Source organism: Arachis stenosperma, chromosome 10, assembly GCF_014773155.1.
Source record: "Arachis stenosperma cultivar V10309 chromosome 10, arast.V10309.gnm1.PFL2, whole genome shotgun sequence".
NCBI classification, from domain to species: Eukaryota; Viridiplantae; Streptophyta; class Magnoliopsida; order Fabales; family Fabaceae; genus Arachis; species Arachis stenosperma.
Genome location: NC_080386.1, coordinates 86,368,243 through 86,392,260, shown reverse-complemented (window position 1 = coordinate 86,392,260; position 24,018 = coordinate 86,368,243). Strand labels below are relative to the sequence as shown.

Sequence of the window (24,018 nt, the reverse complement as noted above, 5' to 3'; positions counted from 1 at the left end):
TCCACTTCCGGGGCCCACTTGGTGTATGTTTGGACTGAGCTTGATCTATCCACGAGCTGAGGCTTCTCTTGGAGTTGAACTCCAAGTTATGACGTGTTTTGGGCGTTCAACTCCGGATCATGACGTTTTTCTGGCGTTTAACTCCAGACAGCAGCATGTACTTGGCGTTCAACGCCAAGTTACGTCGTCAATTCCCGAATAAAGTATGGACTATTAATATTGCTGGAAAGCTCTGGATGTCTACTTTCCAACGCCGTTGAGAGCGAGCCATTTGGAGTTCTGTAGCTCTAGAAAATCCATTTTGAGTGCAGGGAGGTCAGATTCCAACAGCATCAGCAGTCCTTTTGTCAGCCTTTTTCAGAGTTTTGCTCAAGTCCCTCAATTTCAGCCAGAAATTACCTGAAATCACAGAAAAACACACAAACTCATAGTAAAGTCCAGAAATGTGAATTTAACATAAAAACTAATGAAAACATCCCTAAAAGTAGCTTGAACTTACTAAAAACTACCTAAAAACAATGCCAAAAAGCGTATAAATTATCCGCTCATCACAACACCAAACTTAAATTGTTGCTTGTCCGCAAGCAACTGAAAATCAAATAGGATAAAAAGAAGAGAATATACTATAAATCCAGAATATCAATGAATATTAATTATAATTAGATGAGCGGGACTTGTAGCTTTTTGCTTCTGAACAGTTTTGGCATCTCACTTTTTCCTTTGAAGTTTAGAATGATTGGCTTCTCTAGGAACTTAGAATTTTGGATAGTGTTATTGACTTTCCTAGTTAAGCATGTTGATTCTTGAACACAGCTACTTATGAGTCTTGGCCGTGGCCCTAAGCACTTTGTTTTCCAGTATTACCACCGGATACATAAATGCCACAGACACATAACTGGGTGAACCTTTTCAGATTGTGACTCAGCTTTGCTAGAGTCCCCAGTTAGTGGTGTCCAGAGCTCTTAAGCACACTCTTTTTTGCTTTGGATCACGACTTTAACCACTCAGTCTCAAACTTTTCACTTGGACCTTCATGACACAAGCACATGGTTAGGGACAGCTTGATTTAGCCGCTTAGGCCTGGATTTTATTTCCTTGGGCCCTCCTATCCATTGATGCTCAAAGCCTTGGATCCTTTTTACCCTTGTCTTTTGGTTTTAAGGGCTATTGGCTTTTTCTGCTTGCTTTTTCTTTTTCTTTCTAAATTTTTTTTTTGCAATTTTTTTTCACAAGCTTCTTCTTTTTCACTGCTTTTTCTTGCTTCAAGAATCAATTTCATGATTTTTCAGATCCTCAATAACATTTCTCTTTGTTCATCATTCTTTCAAGAGCCAACAATTTTAACATTCATGAACAACAAGATCAAAATTATGCAATGTTCAATCATTCATTCAGAAAACAAAAAGTATTGTCACCACATCAATATAATTAAATTAAATTCAAGGATAAATTCGAAATTCATGTACTTCTTTTTCTTTTGAATTAAAACATTTTTCTTTTAAGAGAGGTGAAGGATTAATGGAATTTATTCATAGCTTTAAGACATAGTTACTACATACTAATGATCATGAAGTAGAGACACAAAACATAGATAAACACAACATAAAAACCGAAAAGCAGAAAGAAATAAGAACAAGGAATGAATCCACCTGAGTGAAGGTGGCGCCTTCTTGAAGGTCCAATGGTGCTTTTTGAGCTCCTTTATGTCTCTTCCTTGCTTCTGTTGAATGATTCCTAGTAATTTTGGTGTTCCTATCCTTATTCCTACTCATGTGACAGAGAAGAGAAAAAGAAAAAAGAAAGAGAAATCCTCTATGTCACAGTAAAGAGGATCCTTATTGTTAGTAGAAAAAGAAAGGGCAGAGTATTGAAGAAGAATGGTTGAGGAAAGAGGTAGTGATTTGAGATGAAGAGAGGTGAAGAGAAGTGTTAGTAAATAAATAAATAAATAGAGAAAGGGGAGAGATAGAATTCGAAATAATTTTGAAAAAGTGGTTAGTAATTTTCAAAAATTAAAGATAAGATATAATTAAAATTAAAATTCAAAACAATTAAAAAGATTTTTTTTTAAAAAAGAGAGAGGTATTTTCGAAAATTAGAGAGGGATAGGTAGTTAGTTGGTTTTGAAAAAGATAGGAAACAAACAAAAAGTCAAATAGTTAGTTGAAAAAGATATTAAAATCAAATTTGAAAAGATAAGAAGATAAGAAGTTAGATAAGATATTTTGAAATCAAAATTTTTTTTGAAAAAGATAAAATTTTGAAAAAGATATAATATAAAAGATAAGATAAAAAGATATGATTAAAAAGATAAAAAAAGATATTTTGAAAAAGATTTGATTTTAAAATTAAAATTAATTACTTGACTAACAAGAAACTAAAAGATAAAATTCTAGAATTTAAAGATTGAACCTTTCTTAACAAGAAAGTAACAAACTTCAAATTTTTGAATCAATCACATTACTTGTTAGCTAATTTTCGAAAATATGATGTAAAAGATAAGAAAAAGATTTTGAAAAATATTTTAAAAAAAATTTCGAAAATTAATAATAAAAAAAGGAAAAGATTTAGTTTTTGAAAAAGTTTTGAAAAGATAAGATTTTTAAAATTGAAAATTTGACTTGACTTGTAAGAAACAACTAATTTTTAAAATTTTTGACTAAGTCAACTCAAATTTTTGAAAATTAGGAGTTAAAAAAGGAAAAGTTAATTTTTTGATTTTTGAAATTTTTTTTTTATGATGAGAGTGAAAAACACAAAAATGACCCAAAACATAAAGATTTTGGATCAAAACACAAGATGCATGAAAGAACACTATAAATGTCAAGATGAACACCAAGAACACTTTGAAGATCATGATGAACATCAAGAACATAATTTTGAAAAATTTTTGATGCAAAGAAAACATGCAAGACACCAAACTTAGAAATCTTTAATGCATGCACTCTAACAAACGAAAAATGCATATGAAAAACAACAAACAACACAAAACAAGAAAACATCAATATCAAACAAGAAGACTTGTCAAGAACAACTTGAAGATCATGAAGAACACCATGAATGCATGAATTTAAAAAAAAAATGCAAGAAAAATTTTTAAAGCATGCAATTGACACCAAACTTAAAAATTGACTCAAGACTCAAACAAGAAACACAAAATATTTTTGGTTTTTTATGATTTTATGATTTTTTTGTATTTTTATTATTTTTTTCGAAAATTATATTAAAAAAAACGAAAATAATAAAAAAAATATTTTTGAAAGATTTTAGAAAACTTTTTGAAAAGAAAATTACCTAATCTGAGCAACAAGATGAACCGCCAGTTGTCCATACTCGGACAATCCCCGGCAACGGCGCCAAAAACTTGGTGGACGAAATTGTGATCACATACTCTTTGTATTTGTATGAAATTTAATAATTGGCTCTATTTGAAGTCACAACTCCGTTCAACTAACCAGCAAGTGCACTGGGTCGTCCAAGTAATACCTTACGTGAGTAAGGGTCGATCCCACGGAGATTGTTGGTATGAAGCAAGCTATGGTCATCTTGTAAATCCCAGTTAAGTGGACTCATAAAGTCAAATGTGATTAGATTGGATAAATAAAGATAAATAAAATAAAAAGGGATAGAAATACTTATGTAAATCAATAGTGGGAATTTCAGATAGGCATATGGAGATGCTGTACTCCTCTTGAATCTCTACTTTCTCATTGCTTTCATCCAATCCTTCTTACTCCTTTCCATGGCAAGCTGTATGTAGGGCATCACTGTTGTCAATGGCTACATCCCATCCTCTCAGTGAAAACGTTCCTATGCTCTGTCACAGCACGGCTAATCATCTGTCGGTTCTCAATCAGGTTGGAATAGAATCCCTTGATTCTTTTGCGTTTGTCATCACGCCCAGCCTTCAGGAGTTTGAAGCTCGTCACAGTCATTCAATCCCGGAATCCTACTCGGAATACCACAGACAAGGTTTAGACTTTCCGGATTCTCATGAATGCCGCCATCAATTCTAGCTTATACCACGAAGATTCTGTTGGGGAATCTAAGAAATACACATTCAAGCTCTATTGCATGTAGAACGGAAGTGGTTGTCAATCACACGCGTTCATAGGTGAGAATGATGATGAGCGTCACATAATCATCACATTCATCATGTTCTTGGGTACGAGTGAATATCTTGGAATAAGAATAAGAGAGAATTGAATAAAAGAAAATAGAATTGCATTAATACTTGAGGTACAGCAGAGCTCCACACCCTTAATCTATGGTGTGCAGAAACTCCACCGTTGAAAATACATAAGTAAAAGGTTCAGGCATGGCCGAATGGCCAGCCCCCATGATCTGAGAACTAATCGTCCCAAGATGTCAAATACATTAGTTAAATGTTCTATTTATAATAAACTAGCTCCTAGGGTTTACATGAGTAAGTAATTGATGCATAAATCCACTTCCGGGGCCCACTTGGTGTATGTTTGGACTGAGCTTGATCTATCCACGAGCTGAGGCTTCTCTTGGAGTTGAACTCCAAGTTATGACGTGTTTTGGGCGTTCAACTCCGGATCATGACGTTTTTCTGGCGTTTAACTCCAGACAACAGCATGTACTTGGCGTTCAACGCCAAGTTACGTCATCAATTCCCGAATAAAGTATAGACTCTTATATATTGCTGGAAAGCTCTGGATGTCTACTTTCCAACGCCGTTGAGAGCGCGCCATTTGGAGTTATGTAGCTCCAGAAAATCAATTTTGAGTGCAGGGAGGTCAGATTCCAACAGCATCAGCAGTCCTTTTGTCAGCCTTTTTTAGAGTTTTGCTCAAGTCCCTCAATTTCAGCCAGAAATTACCTGAAATCACAGAAAAACACACAAACTCATAGTAAAGTCCAGAAATGTGAATTTAACATAAAAACTAATGAAAACATCCCTAAAAGTAGCTTGAACTTACTAAAAACTACCTAAAAACAATGCCAAAAAGCGTATAAATTATCCGCTCATCAATGGCGGCAACGACCAGGACATGAATGGTGACAGTGGCGAGCTTACTCTCCCTCTGATCTCGAACACTGGAGCGAGCTTGATGGTGATAATGGAGAAGAGATGAAAGTGGTGGCGGTAGATCTAGGGTTTCAGATCTCACATAAACATTGATTTGGATTTTGGACTATTTTGGACTTGAGATTTTTAAATTTTAACTAGCAGTAATTAATGGGAGTTTCAGATTATGCCACAAATAAAATAGATCGGGGAGGTTTTAAAAAACCTCCATAAAAAAAATTCCATAAATAAATAGAAATCTTGTAGTGTTCATTCTTATTATGCGAATTTGAGACACTTTTAAGTTTAGTTAAAAAAATGTCAACTTCTAGTGTATGAGTTTCTAGTGTCACCTCTGAATCTTGTTTTAGCTTTGTAAACAAAAAAAAAGTGAAATAAATAAATCTTGATGTCTATTTTAGTAATTTTTCATCTAAAAGTGATTTTGAATAGTGTAATCCAAACAATATTTATTATACTATAATCTATTTTGATATAAAGATAGCCAAACATAAATCACTTCAATATAAACTTACTTTTCATCAAAATCAAGTTTGCAAAATCAATTTTGTACAAACTCCCGTTTGCAAACTGTAATCCAAACACACACTTAATCATACGGGGCCATTTTTGCTAAAATTCAGAAAACTGGCTGAGTTCTGGTTCACTTCGATCAATCAGTTTTTGGTCAGTTCGAGGGTTCAATATCAATTTCTTAAATTTTCGGTTTTGACTTTAGTTCAAACTGTATATTTATCAGTTTGTAATTTGATCAGTTTCGACCGATTGGTTCGAACCGATTTTCAGAACTTTGCATGCTAGGTCAATATTTAAGAACACAAACTAATCATAGGGATCACAACCAAAGTTGCGAGAATTGGTCAATAAACTGGTAGAATGACCGATTCAATAGTCTAACTGTAATTCAACCGGAATTCAATGATCTAAGCGTAATTTAACCGATTTAGTTAAATATAAAATAAAATTATGAAAAAATTAATATATAGTTTTCAATATTTAAATTCAATAAATTTTTAACTAAATAAACTCAGGAATCACATACAGTATAAATTACATAAAACAAAATAAAACTTTAGCCATAAAAAAATATACCATCAAATTCTTTAGAAATTCTTATGAAGTAGATTATCTCCAAAAAAGAAAATTTCTTGTAGTTATTCGCATCACTGTGTAATTTAGTTTTTCAAAATCAACAAAATTATTCTAAAAATTTAACAAAGTACCATCAACCATAAACAAAATTATTCTAGAAGTAATAAAACAAAATAAAAGAAGCAGCAACCAAATTTTCTTCTGTTAATCAACAGAGTTAAATAGCTAATCAAATTGGATTTTTTTTTTGACAATTATGCACTACAAGAATATGGCCGATTAGCTACTACAAAAAGAGTCGTAAAATCGTCGCTAATCTGACGCAAAATAGAATTCGTGACGGATTAGCTACCGCCTAACAACTAATGCTTTCCTCGCTAATTACAAGTCGCAGATTAGTGAGGCAAACACAATAGTCGCTAATTCATCGGAAAATTTTTTAGCTACTGAATAGATAGTCACAAATCCATCATTAAAGTAAAAGCTAATTCCATAGAAAAAATAGACTAAACGGTAGTCGCTAATTAGCGACAAACTCTAATGTAGCAGAGTCATCGCTAAATGCAAGCTAACTTCGTAGACAAAATAGAATGCTTAGTTGACGCTAATTAGCGAGAAATTTTTTCGAACCTAGCTCGTCGCAAGTTGTCCGCTAATATGATCGCAAATCTGTCACATCTTGTAGCAAATCTATAGCTAATCTTTGAAAATCCTTAATCAAATTTGTAGGAATGTTGTCGCTAAACCAAAGCTATTCGAAATGAGAAAGTAGAGTTATGAAATAGTCGTCAATTTGCTAGGAAATAACATGTAGTTAATTAGTTGCAATACTATCGCAAAATATCATCACAAATTCCTTTTAAACTAGTAACAAATCTAAAAGTATCTCACAAATATTTTAGTCGCAATATAGTCTTTAATTTGTCACCATCATCGACGAGTTTAGAATACCAATTTTTTCAGTATACTAAAATAAACCTCAAATTATTTTTTATTTGAGTCATTTAAGTAAAAGATTATAGCGCATACAAATATAATTAGTTCATCAAAATTATAAATACTTAAAAAAAAATTCAAATCATGTTTGAAAAAATTGGATATTGAAGCTTAACCTAATAATAACCAAGTCTTTGACTTGATCAAATGCCTATTCTATCTATTCAATAGCCCTAAAAAAACATAACTCAATTAGTAAACTAATAAAGGAAAAAGCTCATTTACAATATCATATAAAAGTAACTATTCACTCACTTATTTAGAGATGTTTCAATCTCGTTGTACAAATGTGATCCTGCTTCCATAAAATTCATTATATATTATACATCTCAATTTCTCATTATACATTAAAAATTAAAAAAAAAAACAAAAAAGAATAAACACCTAAGACTTGGTAGTTGATATAATGAGATAAATGTATTAACCCGCATACTTGTTTCTTCAACACTAGCAGCAGATTGAGCGGCAGATGCAGCAACCAATGATAATTTACCAATCCCCTAATCACAAAGAGAAACACATCTCCATTCAAATATAAACAAATTAACAAACAACACACTCAATTCACTACAATCGAGAACCACCTGCGAAATGACAGAGAGATAGTCGTTTGGGGGTTTATGTTCCTCTGCGAAGGGGCAGGGCTCGATCCGAACCCGACGTACTTTCCACCCTGCGATGGTGGGAGCCCCTCAGGCCTCGTGTCATTCTCTGCCATCTACCGAGCAAAGAAGCTCTCCTTGTTAGCGGCGGAGGCCTCCAATTTCGACTGCCTCCAACCTCCACCACCACTGCCACCGCCGGTGTGCGACAAGGGAGGTTTCTTGGCAGAGGAGCGGAGATCCTCCTTAACAATGGGAGGATCGCGCCAGGGACGGCCTTCGGTGAGGGCCTGGATGCGGTCGCAGTAGATTTTGGCGGCGTTGGTGTTGTACTTTGTGACAATATCAGTTTCCTTTGGAATAACGTACTGAGAGAGGAAGGCGTTGAGGGCTTTATTGTCGCCAGCCTTTATCTTCTTGATCTGGATTTCGGACCAGGAGTCCATGGTGACGGATCTGATGAAGGAGAAGTGGACAACGAGGCCGCGGTGCTTGCCGGAGCACTCGAGGCACATGAACACGCCGTAGGAGACTGGTGGACGAAATTGTGATCCTCTTTGTATTTGCATGAGATTTAAAAATTGGCTCTATTGGAATTTATGATCACAACTTCATTCAACTAAACCAGCAAGTGTACTGGGTCATCCAAGTAATACCTTACGTGAGTAAGGGTCGATCCTACAGAGATTGTTGGTATGAAGCAAGCTATGGTCACCTTGTAAATCTCAGTCAGGAGGATAAAATTATGGAATTTAGAAAATCAAATATGATTAATAAAAATAAACAGAAAATAAAATAGGATAGAAATACTTATGTAAATCAATAGTGGGAATTTCAGATAGGCGTGTGGAGATGCTAGAATCCTTTCGAATCTCTACTTTCTTATTGCTTTCATCCAATCCTTCTTACTCCTTTCCATGGCAAGCTGTATGTAGGGCATCACCATCATCAATGGCTACTTTTAATCCTCTCGGGAAAATGGTCCTATGCGCTGTCACTGCACGGCTAATCGTCTGGAGGCATCACCCTTATTGATGGCTACATCCCATCCTCTCAGTGAAAATGGTCCAAATGCTCTGTCACAGCATGGCTAATCATCTGTCGGTTCTCAATCAGGTTGGAGTAGAATCCGTTGATTCTTTTGCGTCTGTCACTAACGCCCAGCCTTCAGGAGTTTGAAGCTCGTCACAGTCATTCAATACCGGAATCCTACTCAGAATACCACAGACAAGGTTAGACTTTCCGGATTCCCGAGATCCTACTCGGAATACCACAGACAAGGTTAGACTTTCCGGATCCCCATGAATGCCGCCATCTATCTAGCTTATACCACGAAGATTCTATTGGGGAATCTAAGAGATATGCGCCCGGCCTAAGGTAGAACGGAAGTGGTTGTCAGTTACGCGCGTTCATAGGTAAGAATGATGATGAGTGTCACGGATCATCACATTCATCAAAGTGTTGTGCAACGTATATCTTGGAATAAGAATAAAAGAGAATTGAATAGAAAGAAATAGTAATTGTATTGAAACTTGAGGTACAGCAGAGCTCCACACCCTTAATCTATGGTATGCAGAAACTCCACCGTTGAAAATACATAAGTGAAAGGTTCAGGCATGGCCGAATGGCCAGCCCCCTAAAATGTGATCAATAGCCTCTTAAGATGAAGAATAAAACAAAACTGAGACCAAAGATGAAACGTGGTCAAAAAGACGTCTAATACAATAGTTAAATGTCCTATATATACTAGACTAGCTACTAGGGTTTACATGAGTAAGTAATTGATGCATAAATCCACTTCCGGGACCCACTTAGTGTATGCTTGGGCTGAGCTTGATCTATCCATGAGCTGAGGCTTTTCTTGGAGTTGAATGCCAAGTTATAACGTGTTTTGGGCGTTCAACTCCGGATCATGACGTGTTTTGAGCGCCACTTTACGTCGTCAATTCCAGAATAAAGTATGGACTATTATATATTGCTGGAAAGCTCTGGATGTCTAGTTTCCAACGCTGTTGAGAGCGCGCCATTTGGAGTTCTGTAGCTCCAGAAAATATATTTCTAGTGCAGGAAGGTCAGATTCCAATAGCATCAGCAGTCCTTTTGTCAGCCTTTTTCAGAGTTTTGCTCAAGTCCCTCAATTTCAGCCAGAAATTACCTAAAATTATAGAAAAACACACAAACTCATAGTAAAGTCTAGAAATGTGAATTTAACATAAAAACTAATGAAAACATCCCTAAAAGTAGCTTGAACTTACTAAAAACTACCTAAAAACAATGCCAAGAAGCGTATAAATTATCCGCTCATCACAACACCAAACTTAAATTGTTGCTTGTCCCCAAGCAACTGAAAATCAAATAGGATAAAAAGAAGAGAATATACTATAAATTCCAAAATATCAATGAATATTAATTCTAATTAGATGAGCAGGACTTGTAGCTTTTTGCTTCTGAACAGTTTTGGCATCTCACTTTTTCCTTTGAAGTTCAGAATGATTGGCTTCTCTAGGAACTTAGAATTTTGGATAGTGTTATTGACTTTCCTAGTTAAGCATGTTGATTTTTGAACACAGCTACTTATGAGTCTTGGCCGTGGCCCTAAGCATTTTGTTTTCCAGTATTACCACCGGATACATAAATGCCACAGACACATAACTGGGTGAACCTTTTCAGATTGTGACTTAGCTTTGCTAAAGTCCCCAGTTAGTGGTGTCCAGAGCTCTTAAGCACACTCTTTTTGCTTTGGATCACGACTTTAACCACTCAGTCTCAAGCTTTTCACTTGGACCTTCATGACACAAGCACATGGTTAGGGACAGCTTGATTTAGCCGCTTAGGCCTGGATTTTATTTCCTTGGGCCCTCCTATCCATTGATTCTCAAAGCCTTGGATCCTTTTTACCCTTGCCTTTTGGTTTTAAGGGCTATTGGCTTTTTCTGCTTGCTTTTTCTTTTTCTTTCTATTTTTTTTCGCAAGCTTTCTTTTTCACTGCTTTTTCTTGCTTCAAGAATCAATTTCATGATTTTTTAGATCATCAATAACATTTCTCTTTGTTCATCATTCTTTTAAGAGCCAACAGTTTTAACATTCATAAACAACAAGATAAAAAATATGCACTGTTTAAGCATTCATTCAGAAAACAAAAAGTATTGTCACCACATCAATATAATTAAACTAAATTCAAGGATAAATTCGAAATTCATGTAGTTCTTTTTCTTTTGAATTAAAACATATTTCATTTAAGAGAGGTGAAGGATTAATGGATTTTATTCATTGCTTTAAGACATAGTTACTACATACTAATGATCATGAAGTAGAGACACAAAACATAGATAGACATAACATAGAAACCGAAAAACAAAAAGAAATAAGAACAAGGAATGAATCCACCTTAGTGGCGTCTTCTTCTTGAAGGACCAACAATGTCCTTAAGCTCTTCTATGTCCCTTCCTTGCCTTTGTTGCTCCTCCCTCATTGCTCTTTGGTCTTCTCTTATTTCATGGAGAATGATGGAGTGCTCATGATGTTCCACCCTTAATTGTTCCACATTGTGGCTCAAATCTTCTAAGGAAGTGTTGAGTTGTTCCCAATAGTTGTTGGGAGGAAAGTGCATCCCTTGAGGCATCTCAGGGATTTCTTGATGATGAGCTTCCTCATGCATCTCTTGAGAACCGTTGAGGGTTTCTCTTGCTTGCTACATCCTCTTCTTGGTGATGGGCTTATCCTCTTTAATGGAGATGTCTCCTTCTATGATAACTCCAGCTGAGTAACATAGATGGCAAATAAGGTGAGGAAAAGCTAGCCTTGCCATGGTGGAGGGCTTTTCGGCTATTTTGTAAAATTCATTAGAGATGATTTCATGAACTTCTACTTCCTCTCTAATCATGATGCTATGAATCATGATGGCCCGATCCACAGTAACTTCAGATCGGTTGCTAGTGGGAATGATGGAGCGTTGAATGAACTCCAACCATCCTCTAGCTACAGGCTTGAGGCCCAGTCTTCTTAGTTGGACTGGCTTGCCTTTGGAGTCTCTTTTCTATTGAGCTCCTTCCACACATATGTCCATTAGGACTTGGTCCAACATTTGATTAAAGTTGACCCTTCTAGTGTAGGGGCGTTCATCTCCTTGCATCATGGGCAAGTGGAACGCCAACCTCACATTCTCCGGACTAAAATCTAAGTATTTCCCCCGAACCATTGTGAGATAATTCTTTGGTCTCGGGTTCATACTTTGATCATGGTTCCTAGTGATCCATGCATTGGCATAGAACTCTTGAACCATTAAGATTCTGACTTGTTGCATGGGGTTGGTTAGGACTTCCCAACCTCTTCTTCGGATTTCATGTCGGATCTCCGGATACTCATTTTTCTTGAGCTTGAAAGGGACCTCAGGGATCACCTTCTTCTTTGCCACAACATCATAGAAGTGGTCTTGATGGCTCTTGGAGATGAATCTTTCCATCTCCCATGACTCGGAGGTGGAAGCTTTTGTCTTCCCTTTTCCTTTTCTAGAGGATTCTCCGGCCTTAGGTGCCATTGATGGTAATGGAAAAACAAAAAGCTTATGCTTTTACCACACCAAACTTAAAATATTGCTCGCCCTCGAGCAAGAGAAGAAAGAAGAGAAGAAGAAGAAGAAAATGGAGGAGAGTTAGGGGAGATGGATTCGGCCAAGGTATAGTAGAGGGGGTAGTGTTGTGTTAAAATGAAGTAGAATGGAAGGGTATATATAGGGAGAGGGGAGAGGGTAGGTTCGGCCATTTAGGGTGGGATTGGGTGGGAAAATGTTTTTGAATTTTGAAGGTAGGTGGGGTTTATGGGGAAGAGTGGATGGATGTGAGTGGTGAATAGGTGATTGGAAAGAGAGATTGAGGTGATTGGTGAAGGGTTTTGGGAAGTGTGACATGGGGAAGAGTAAAATAGGATTAGGAGGTAAGGTGGGAATATAGTAGGTGGGGATCCTGTGGGGTCCACAGATCTTGAGGTGATCCTGTGGGGTCCACAGATCCTGAGGTGTCAAGGAATTCCATCCCTGCACCAAATAGGCATGTAAAATGCCTTTGCACACCATTATGGCGTTTAAACACCGAGTGGTGCACATTCTGGGCGTTCAACGCCCATATGTAACATGTTTCTAGCGTTGAACGCCAGTTTCATGCTTGTTACTAGCGTTCAGCGCCAGCTTTTCTTCTAGGCACATTCCTGGCTTTCAAACGCCAGAATGTTGCTTGTTTCTGGCGTTCAGCGCCAGATACATGCTCTATTCTGACGTTGAACGCCAGCCAGATGCTCCTTACTGGCGTTGAACGCCAGTCTGTGCTTCCTCTAGGGTGTGATTTTTCTTCTGCTATTTTTGATTCTGTTTTTAATTTTTATATTTTTTTCGTGACTCCACATGATCATGTACCTAATAAAACACAAAATAACAATAAAATAAAATAAAAATGAGATAAATAAAATTGGGTTGCCTCCCAACAAGCGCTTCTTTAATGTCAATAGCTTGACAATGGCTCTCATGGAGCCACAAAGGTGATCAGGTCAATGTTGTATAGTCCCAACACCAAACTTAGAGTTTGGTTGTGGCCTCCCAACACCAAACTTAGAGTTTGACTGTGGGGGCTCTTCTTGACGCTGAACTGAGAGAAGCTCTTCATGCTTACTCTCTTTTGTCATAGAGGGATGGCCATGTTCCTTAAACACAAGGTAGTCCCCATTCAATTGAAGGACTAGTTCACCTCTGTTGACATCTATCACAGCTCCTGCTGTAGCTAGGAAAGGTCTTCCAAGGATGATGCATTCATCCTCTTCCTTCCTAGTGTCTAAGATTATGAAATCAGCAGGGATGTAAAGGCCTTCAACCTTTACTAACACGTCCTCCACTATTCCATAAGCTTGTCTCAATGACTTGTCTGCCAATTGTAATGAGAACAAGGCAGGTTGTACCTCAATGATCCCCAGCTTCTCCATTACAGAGAGTGGCATAAGATTTATCCCTGACCCCAGATCACACAGAGCTTTTGCAAAGGTCATGGTGCCTATGGTACAAGGTATCAAAAACTTGCCAGGATCTTGTTTCTTTTGAGGTAGAGTTTGCTGAATCCAGGTATCTAGTTCATTAATGAGCAAGGGAGGTTCACTTTCCCAAGTCTCATTACTAAACAACTTGGCATTCAGCTTCATGATAGCTCCTAAATATTGAGCAACTTGCTCTCCAGTCACATCTTCATCCTCTTCAGAGGAAGAATAGTCTTCAGAGCTCATGAATGGCAGAAGGAGATTTAATGGAATCTCTATGGTCTCTATATGAGCCTCAGATTCCTGTGGATCCTTAATAGGAAACTCCTTCTTGCTTGAGGGACGTCCTAGGAGGTCTTCCTCACTAGGATTTTCGTCCTCCTCCTCCCTTGTGCATTCGGCCATATTGATTATATCAATGGCCTTGCACTCTCCTTTTGGATTTTCTTTTGTATTGCTTGGGAGAATACTGGGAGGAGTTTCAATGACTTTCTTACTCAGCTGGCCCACTTGTGCCTCCAGATTTCTGATGGAGTATCTTGTTTCACTCATGAAACTGAAAGTGGCTTTTGACAGATCAGAGACTAGATTGGCTAAATTAGAAGTGTTTTGTTCAGAATTCTCTGTCTCTTGCTGAGAAGATGATGGGAAAGGCTTGCTATTGCTCAGCCTATTGCGTCCACCATTGTTAAAGCCTTGTTGAGGCTTTTGTTGATCCTTCCATGAGAAATTTGGATGATTTCTCCATGATGAGTTATAGGCATAGTTATCAGAATCGAACCGGCAATCGACCCGGTGAAGTTACTGGGTCACTGGGTTAGTGGTTCAACCGATGGGTCAGTGGTCGAACCGTTTAACCCGGTAATAATTAAATAAATATATAAAATTATAATACAATATTTATTAAAAAATAAAAATTAGGGTTTAATATTTTATATTATTTAAATTTAAATAAATTATATATAAATTTCATTAGCTTATTACTTTAATATAATATATATATAATTTATATAAATTATTAGCCTTTAATTTAATGATCTAATCTAAAAAAAAGTTACATATAAATAAAATTAATGTTAGACATATGAACTAGTGTATGGTTGTTAGCTTAGAGCATTGTCATGTAAATTTTCTTATTATATATTATTATTAGCTTATAATTACCAAAGAAGAATGATTGGCATAGTGGCAAGGGAGTTGAGGATTTTGCACAAGCTTCCTGGTTCGAATCTCAGGTGATGCATTTTTGTGAATTAATTAACAAGGTGCTTCTACTGTGATTAGCATGCCCGCCGGTGCACCGTGGAGACGCGCGGTTCATGCGCCCGAACCGCACCGGTTCGCGTTGACTCGTTTGGTTTTCAACGGGTTTGACCGCCGTTGACCGGGTTAATTGCAGAAACGGTCTGCAACCACCGGTTCACCGGTTTTCCGGTCGAACCGGCCGGTCCGGTCCGGTTCTGATAACTATGGTTATAGGTGTTTCCATAAGGTTCACCCATGTAATTAACCTCTGCCATGGCAGGGTTCTCAGGATCATAAGCTTCTTCAGAAGTTACCTCTTTAGTACTGTTGGATGCATGTTGCCATCCATTCAGATTTTGAGAGATCATATTGACCTGTTGAGTCAACACTTTGTTCTGAGCCAATATGGCATTCAGAGCATCAATTTCAAGAACTCCTTTCTTCTGAGGTGTCCCATTATTCACGGAATTCCTCTCAGAAGTGTACATGAATTGGTTGTTTGCAACCATATCAATGAGTTCTTGATCCTCTTCAGGCGTTTTCTTTAGGTGAATAGATCCACCTGTAGAATGGTCCAATGACATTTTCGAAAATTCAGATAGACCATCATAGAATATATCTAATATGGTCCATTCTGAAAACATGTCAGATGGACATCTTTTGGTCAGCTGCTTGTATCTTTCCCAAGCCTCATAGAGGGATTCACCATCTTTTTGTTTGAAGGTTTGAACATCCACTCTCAGCTTGCTCAGTTTTTGAGGAGGAAAGAATTTATCCAAGAAGGCTGTGACCAGCTTATCCCAGGAGTCCAGGCTATCCTTAGGTTGTGAATCCAACCATATTCTAGCTCTGTCTCTTACAGCAAAAGGGAAAAGCATGAGTCTGTAGACTTCAGGATCAACTCTATTCGTCTTTACAGTCTCACAGATCTGCAAGAACTCAGTTAAAAACTGATAAGGATCTTCAGATGGAAGTCCTTAAAACTTGCAGTTTTGTTGCATTAAGGCAACTAGCTGGGGTTTCAGCTCAAAGTTGTTGGCTCCAATGGCAGGAATGGAGATGTTTCTTCCATCAAATTTGAACGTTCTCTTGTTCTAATGTTTCTGAAAGGTTACCTTTAGATTGTTGTAACTTAGCTTCTCTTAATTTTCTCTTCAGAGTCCTTTCAGGTTCAGGATCAATTTCAACAAGAGTGCCTTTTTCCTTGTTCCTGCTCATATGAAAGAGAAGAAAACAAGAAAAGAAGAGGAATCCTCTATGTCACAGTATATAGATTCCTTTATGTTAGTAGAAAAAGAAAGGGGAGAAGAGTGAAGAAGAATGAATAGTCTGTATAAAGAGTAAGGATAGGGGAGGTGAAGAGAAGTGTTAGTAAATAAATAATTAAATAGAATAAGAAAAGAGAGGGGAAATTTCGAAAATAATTTTGAAAAAGGGGTTAGTAATTTTCGAAAATTAAAGATAAGATAAGATTAAAATTAAAATTTAGAACAAAAAGAATTTTTGAAAAAGAGGTGAGATATTTTCGAAAATTAGAGAAGGAAAAGTAGTTAGGTGGTTTTGAAAAAGATAAGAAACAAACAAAAAGTCAAATAGTTAGTTGAAAAAGATATTAAAATCAAATTTTAAAAAGATAAGAAGATAAGAAGTTTAGATAAGATATTTTAAAATCAAATTTTGAAAAAAATAACATTTTGAAAAAGATAAGATATAAAAGATAAGATAAGATATGTTTGAAAAAGATTTAATTTTTAAATTAAAATTAATTACTAACAAGAAACTAAAAGATAAGATTCTAGAACTTAAAGATTGAACCTTTCTTAACAAGCAAGTAACAAACTTCAAATTTTTGAATCAATCACATTAATTGTTAGCTAATTTTCGAAAATATGATATAAAGATAAGAAAAGGATTTTGAAAATATTTTGAAAAAGAATTTTGAAATTTTCGAGAAATAGAAAAAATGAAAAAGATATAATTTTTGAAAAAGATTTTGAAAAGATAAGATTTTTAAAATTGAAATTTTGACTTGACTTGTAAGAAACAACTAATTTTAAAATTTTTGACCAAGTCAACCCAAAATTTTGAAAATTTGGAGAGAAATAAGAAAAATATATTTTTGATTTTTTTTTTGAATTTTTTTAATGATGAAAGAGAAAAACATAAAAATGACCCAAAACATGAAAATTTTGGATCAAAACACAAGATGCATGCAAGAACACTATGAATGTCAAGATGAACACCAAGAACACTTTGAAGATCATGATGAACATCAAGAACATAATTTTGAAAAATTTTTGATGCAAAGAAAACATGCAAGACACCAAACTTAGAAATCTTTAATGCACGGACTCTAACAAACGAAAAATGCACATGAAAAACAACAAACAACACAAAACATGAAAACATCAAGATCAAACAAGAAGACTTACCAAGAACAACTTGAAGATCATGAAGAACACTATGAATGCATGGAATTTTTGAAAAATGCAAGAAAAATTTTTAAAGCATGCAATTGACACCAAACTTAAAAATTGACTCAAGACTCAAACAAGAAACACAAAATATTTTTGGTTTTCATGATTTTCTAATTTTTTTTTTGGATTTTTATTATTATTTTTTTTTCAAAAATAAAGTTAGGAAAACGAAAAAGAAAAGAAAAATTTTGAAAAAGATTTTTGAAAAGAAAATTACCTAATCTGAACAACAAGATGAACCGTCAGTTGTCCATACTCGAACAATCCCCGGCAACGGCGCCAAAAACTTGGTGGACGAAATTGTGATCCTCTTTGTATTTGCATGAGATTTAAAAATTGGCTCTATTGGAATTTATGATCACAACTTCATTCAACTAAACCAGCAAGTGTATTGGGTCATCCAAGTAATACCTTACGTGAGTAAGGGTCGATCCCACAGAGATTGTTGGTATGAAGCAAGCTATGGTCACCTTGTAAATCTCAGTCAGGAGGATAAAATTATGGAATTTAGAAAATCAAATATGATTAATAAAAATAAACAGAAAATAAAATAGGATAGAAATACTTATGTAAATCAATAGTGGGAATTTCAGATAGGCGTGTGGAGATGCTAGAATCCTTTCGAATCTCTACTTTCTTATTGCTTTCATCCAATCATTCTTACTCCTTTCCATGGCAAGCTGTATGTAGGGCATCACCATCATCAATGGCTACTTTTAATCCTCTCGAGAAAATGGTCCTATGCGCTGTCACTGCACGGCTAATCGTCTGGAGGCATCACCTTGTTGATGGCTACATCCCATCCTCTCAGTGAAAATGGTCCAAATGCTCTGTCACAGCACGGCTAATCATCTGTCGGTTCTCAATCAGGTTGGAGTAGAATCCGTTGATTCTTTTGCATCTGTCACTAACGCCCAGCCTTCAGGAGTTTGAAGCTCGTCACAGTCATTCAATACCGGAATCCTACTCGGAATACCACAGACAAGGTTAGACTTTCCGGATTTCTGGGATCCTATTCGGAATACCACAGACAAGGTTAGACTTTCCGGATCCCCATGAATGCCGCCATCTATCTAGCTTATACCACGAAGATTCTATTGGGGAATCTAATAGATTTGAGCCCGGCCTAAGGTAGAACGGAAGTGGTTGTCAGTCACGCGCGTTCATAGGTGAGAATGATGATGAGTGTCACGGATCATCACATTCATCAAAGTGTTGTGCAATGTATATCTTGGAATAAGAATAAAAGAGAATTGAATAGAAAGTAATAGTAATTGTATTGAAACTTGAGGTACAGTAGAGCTCCACACCCTTAATCTATGGTGTGCAGAAACTCCACCGTTGAAAATACATAAGTGAAAGGTTCAGGCATGGCCGAATGGCCAGCCCCCTAAAACGTGATCAATAGCCTCTTAAGATGAAGAATAAAACAAAACTGAGACCAAAGATGAAACGTGGTCAAAAAGACGTCTAATACAATAGTTAAATGTCCTATATATACTAGACTAGCTATTAGGGTTTACATGAGTAAGTAATTGATGCATAAATCCACTTCCGGGGCCCACTTGGTGTATGCTTGGGCTGAGCTTGATCTATCCACGAGCTGAGGCTTTTCTTGGAGTTGAACTCCGAGTTATAACGTGTTTTGGGCGTTCAACTCCGGATCATGACGTGTTTCTGGCGTTTAACTCCAGACAGCAGCATGTACTTACTATTATATATTTCTGGAAAGCTCTGGATGTCTACTTTCCAACGCCGTTGAGAGTGCACCATTTGGAGTTCTGTAGCTCGAGAAAATCCATTTCGAGTGCAGGGAGGTCAGATTCCAACAACATCAGCAGTCCTTTTGTCAGCCTTTTTCAGAGTTTTGCTCAAGTCCCTCAATTTCAGCTAGAAATTACCTAAAATTACAGAAAAACACACAAACTCATAGTAAAGTCCATAAATGTGAATTTAACATAAAAACTAATGAAAACATCCCTAAAAGTAGCTTGAACTTACTAAAAACTACCTAAAAACAATGCCAAAAGGCGTATAAATTATCCGCTCATCAGAGTCAGAGGCCCACTGTGGGTTCTTCTGAGAGCAGTCGACGCAGATCTTGTTTGCCGCCTGGGATTGCAGTTCCCACAACCGCTGTGATGCCGCCATGTCTTTTATGTATTCGATCCGGAAAGAACGATAGAAATGGGAATTGGAAATGAACGAGTGTGGGGCAAAGGAAAAAGGGGAAAACGGAGACTCAGAAGAGTTTTGAGATTTGAAGACACATATTTTGGGATTGAGTGCCCTGTGGTTCGTGAATCACCAACACCGTTAAACGACGTCGTTTTGAGCGCCAGGGACTTATTTGTCCACTTTTAAAATGCTCCATCTCCCTAACGTGCCACGTGGGTAGCCGTCATGCCAGGTAAGCAGAAGGGGAGCCACGTCAGATTTTTTCATTGGGCCTGACAGTGGCTTTTTGACGGAGGGACTGATCCGTCCTAATTTTAAGGACGTTAGGGACTTAAAAGTATTTTCCAATGGTCAGGGACGAAAATATCCGCGGGGTAAAAGGTCAAGGACCTATTTGTCCTTTTCTCTTATTTTTTTTACTAAGGATAAGAAAAGATAGAAAAGAGTACTACATTTACTCAGTAGAATAAAGAAGAAGACAATAAGAATAAAAGTTATGTGTAAAATAAAAAAAGTAACGGTAAGAAGAAGGAAAAAAAATTAACTGATAATTATATTTTTGACCAATTTTTAAGATGTCAGTTATATTAATCATAGACAATAATAATTATACATGTATAAAGAAAGTTAATTGAAAATGATAGTGTATAATATGATGAGATGATATAATAAAAATAAAAATTAATAATTTTAAAAAATAATAAAATTAAAAAAATTAAATATGTTCAAGATAAGATTGAAGAAATATATTTTTTTAGCTATTAGAATTATGGATGGAGATAAAGAATAATTTGAATATAAATTTTTAAATTTGTTTCTAATTAAATAGAATTAAGAAAATAAATAAATTTAATAATATTTATAAATAACTAATCTTTATATAATATTAGTAAGTGTTTATATTGATTTTGTAACACATAATAACAACAAAATATTTTTTTAATCTTATTTTTTAATTTTAATTTATTTATTTTATACATTTTACATGTTAAATAATTTAAGATATTTTATTTTTTTTATAATTTATTTTTAATTATTAATATTAAATTTATAATTTTAAAAATGAAAATATAAAATTAATTTCTTAAACTCAATAGAAAAGTGGCTGAACAGGCACGTGAACCACTAGTTAAAGTAGTGACGGAATAAGGACTAACGTGTTTCCTCACAAATTAGTAGCAACTTGAAATAAGTGAGGAAAGTCTATCAGTTGTTAAGCGGTCGCTAATTCCTCACTAAATAAGCTTTTTATTAGTGACTCAATTGCGACCAGTTACTTCTAACATTTTCTTGGTTAGCTTTGGATTTGTTATAACTCTGCGATGGATTTCCAACGAGATTAGCGAGTAATTTACAACAAAATAGGTAGGATATAGCTTTTGCTTTGCAACAATATTGCTGTTGCCAAGTCGCTCGCTAAATTAAATGTGCGACAACTTAGCGACAAATGTATTTCCCTAGCTAACCAGCGACTTGAAATCAGCGAACAAAGTGTATCGGTTGTTAAACGGTCACAAATTGCTTGCTACTTAAGTCCTAGGCATTTAATATCTGTATTTCCCCTTTAGCGACTAATTAGCAAGGAACACTAAACAATTATCAAAAAAATTTAAATGTAATAATGAAAATTTACAAAAGTATTTGTTGACGGCACGGGAGTTATGATAAACCGCTATTTTACGGTTTATCTTGTGTTCAATTGAGTGGTTTTTATCAGATTCTTTCCACATTTATCCATGTAATTAGCATGTTATACATTTACCTTCCTGATCTAATACTATAATTGAAAACCTGCTTCCTAAGCCTTTAAATTGTTAGATTATAATCCCTCTCTATACCATTTGATGTCGTGATCTGTGTGTTCAGTGTTTCAAGCCTTATAGGGCAAGAATGGCTTGGAGAACGGAAAGGAAGCTTGCAAAAATGGAAGGAACACAAAGAAATAATGAAGCTGACCAGCGAGACGTGACATGCACGCATGGTCGACGCGTGTGATGTGCGGAAAACGATCCGACACAAAACTCACCGGCAAGTGTACCGGGTCGCATCAAGTAATAATAACTCACATGAGTGAGATCGATCCCACAGGGATTGAAGGATTGAGCAATTTTAGTTTAGTGGTTGATTTAGTCAAGCGAATTAAGTTTTGGTTGAGTGGTTTGTATTTAACAGAAGCTAAATTGCTTGGAATGTAAATGGAGAGGGAAAATTGCAGTAAATTAAAGAGCAGGAAAGTAAAAGTGCTGAATCTTAAAGAACAAGAAATTAAATGACTGAAACTTAAAGTGCAAGAAATGTAAATTGCAGTAACTTAAAGTGCAAGAAATGTAAAGTGCTTGAATATAAAAGGGGAATTAAGGATTTGGAATTTAAAATTCCAGCGAGAGAAAGTAAATTGCAACAATTAATAAAGTAGAAGATGAATTGGGATAAACTAAATTTCAAACAGAAAATGAATTTAAATTGCAGAGGTTCACAGAAGAACCAACCAGGAAAATGGGATCTCAGGTCTCAAGAGACTAGAAAGCAAAGTCTAGATCTCAATTGCCTTCCCAGATCCAAGTTCACAAAGCAATTGACAAGAAATAGAAGAAGAAGCAGTAAAGGAGATTGAAATTGAACTCAATTGTGCAGAAAGGAATTAAAGAGATTTTGAATGGAGATTGAGACAGAATTTCCTCAATTCTTCACACCCAAAACTCAAAACAAGAAAAGTAAAAGTGCCCAAGCAAGAACGAGGAAGAAGAGAGATCAATTCTCCTCCCCAATTCTCTGAAATCTCAGTGAAGTCACCAAGAGAAGTTGCAAAATTCAAAGTTCCCCAGAAAGTGCCCAATGCAAAAGTCTAAGAAAAGGTGAAAAGTAAAAGTGAAAAGTCAAGTCCTATTTACATCAAACTAACTCCTATTTATACACTTTCTATTCTTGGATCTTGGGATTTGTATGGGCTTTTGATTTGGTGAAGAATTGAATTTTATTGGATTTTTAATCCAATTTTAGCCCATGAAGGATTGCTTCCAGGAGGCTGCCCTGCCCTTGTGGAGGGCAGGGCAAGATTTGGTGCTTGGTGCGTGCGTGGTGCGGGCGAATTGTGCCTTGGTGCGCCAGATTCATGCCACAACAAAATGCTGCCCTGCCCTCGCGGAGGGCAGGGCAGTGTTTCCACTTTGACGTCCCGAGTTCGAAACTTGGATGCTACACACGCTACCCATTTTCCTTGGCTTTCTTGGTACCAAAGTGAGGCTTAATTCCTTGCTTCCTCATGGTCCCGTGTTCAACTCTTGTGGCAAGCATTGTAGGCATTTTCCTTTGATTTTCTTCCCTTGGTGAGCCCGATACTGCCCTTGTGGAGGGCAGGGCAAGGTTTTGTTCTTCTTGCTTCCAAGGCACAAATTTGTGCTCTGCCCTTGTAGTGGGCAGGGCAGAGTTGCCTTTCATGCTTTGTTCCCTTATGTTGCCCTCCTAGAGGGCAGTGTGCCCTTGTGGAGGGCAATGCTTGCCTTCCTCATTTTGTGCGCCACACTTCTTCTCTCTGTGACCACATTTTCTTCTCCTTGGGCCACACTTCCTTAGGCCACGCTTTTCCTTTTTTTTCTTTTCTTCACCTACAATAAACCAAAACAACCACTCAAAGTATCACTAAATTCAAGAGGCTTATAAATCAATTAAAAATCAATTAAATTTAGCTTAAACCTCACGAGTTAACATTAATTTCATGGTGGTTGTTTGATTTAAAGAAGTTATGCATTTCCACTCCAAATCACTTACTTAGGATGCAAGAAAGTGCATAAATGCTAATAAAACAAGTGAAATTAGCTTGAAAAATGGGTATATGATGACTTGTGATGACAAGTCATCTTAGCCTAGTTTCACTAGTCTTTTTCTTTTGTTTTCACTTGAATTATGCACTTTCTTGAGGTCTAAGCAAGCCAATTTGGGTAGATTTTCATGCTTCCTTTGATTGAATTAACCATAGATGAATTAATGCAATTTCATGAGGTTTTATGCTATATTTGATGCATATTAGGAAAGAATGAATATCTCATGATTTTAAGCATAGCTTTGATATGTTTGGTTGATTAATGATAGGTGAAGAAAGCTTGGAGAAAGGTTGAAGCAAGAAGGAATGGCTAGGAGTAAAGAGAGGACAAGGGAATAAGTGAAATTGAACCAGGAAGCAAAAAGTTGGACCTAAAGTTAGCCTCAAACTTTTGCACAAACTTTTGGGTGAAAAGTTAGCCTCAAAGTTAGACCCCTAACTTTTGGGCTAACGTTAGAACTTGAAAATCACTCCCTGGGCACCTAAAGTTTGCGCCAACGTTAGACCCCTAACTTTTGGGCTAACGTTGGCATGAGA

General features: G+C 36.4%; 1 pseudogene; it reads right to left on the bottom strand.

The window, feature by feature from the left end:
- LOC130957298 (probable ADP-ribosylation factor GTPase-activating protein AGD6) overlaps positions 1–19,634 on the bottom strand; it is a 43,558-nt pseudogene extending 23,924 nt beyond the window's left edge.
- Positions 19,635–24,018: the final 4,384 nt, after the last annotated feature.